Source organism: Trypanosoma equiperdum, assembly GCF_001457755.1.
Source record: "Trypanosoma equiperdum strain OVI genome assembly, contig: ctg_1378, whole genome shotgun sequence".
NCBI lineage: Eukaryota > Euglenozoa > Kinetoplastea > Trypanosomatida > Trypanosomatidae > Trypanosoma > Trypanosoma equiperdum.
The window spans coordinates 2,913-4,003 of record NW_027123369.1 but is presented as its reverse complement, the minus strand read 5'-3'; positions in this window follow the sequence as shown (position 1 = coordinate 4,003).

The window sequence follows — 1,091 nt, the reverse complement described above, 5'->3', positions numbered from 1 at the left end:
TCTTTTTCGCATCAGATATGGTAATAAGTACTAACATTGGTGGACTACAATATTATATTATCTTATGGGACATTTTAGAACAAGACATATAAATGGATTACCGTGGACAGCGCAGCAAAGAACAACATCGTGGAAACTACTTGTTATGCCAAATATATTAGTTATTGTAGAGTGTCTGTGAAGTCTAGAGAATTAATGATGATATTCTTCAAATTCTATATTAGTATACTGGCAAGACATTAGATCCTTCCCAAGGGACAAATAGTCCGTAAAAACTTCGAAGCAAAGGCCAGAAGTTACGCTTCTAATTAATAAAGTAACACAACAGAGAAAAACATTTCTTACAGCACATTTCCAAGCATTAAGTAATGTCCACCGATAGAAGACCGACAAGTCATAAAATTTGAAAAGAAAAAGAAATTACATCCATGAAAAAAGTTTTAGTTAATTTTTTACTCTAGAAGCTTGAAAGACGGATAAAAATGTATAAATTACAACGGAGTAACAGTTAAAAATGTTAAAATTTTGAACGTAGAAAGCTTTTCAGTTATTTGAAATGACAGAGGCTGGAGCACAACAGCATAGATGAGACTTTTATAGATGACAAATAAAGAACAGTTTTAATTTAAAAAATAGAGGAAACTTGAACTTTGGATTACAAAGCAACCCTTCACAGTCTAAGAATTGGTTCCACGATGAAAAAATTCCAATATCCAAAGGATATACAGCAGATAAATCAAGCACTGCAACAAGGGCACGTACACAAGCAGCTAATTCAAAAATCAAAACAACGTAGGAAGTGCAGCGAAATTCGATATTACCAGCAGCCGTAGAACGTAAGCTTTAAGTGAAAAGATAGAAAATTGAATTTCCATCAAAATAATTGAAAATAAGTCAGAATTTTTAACAAAATTAACTAAATTACTGGCCGATTTAGTACTGGGAGACATGATAACTGAGGGAGATATTTCAGCAGGACTTTGAACTGGGATTATGAGAAAATGAAAGCGTTTAACGTAATGAGTGTAGAGGACGTAGAAGAAAATAAGTATAGGGGTTGCTTTGGGACAGGTTTTCAAGACCACATGGGT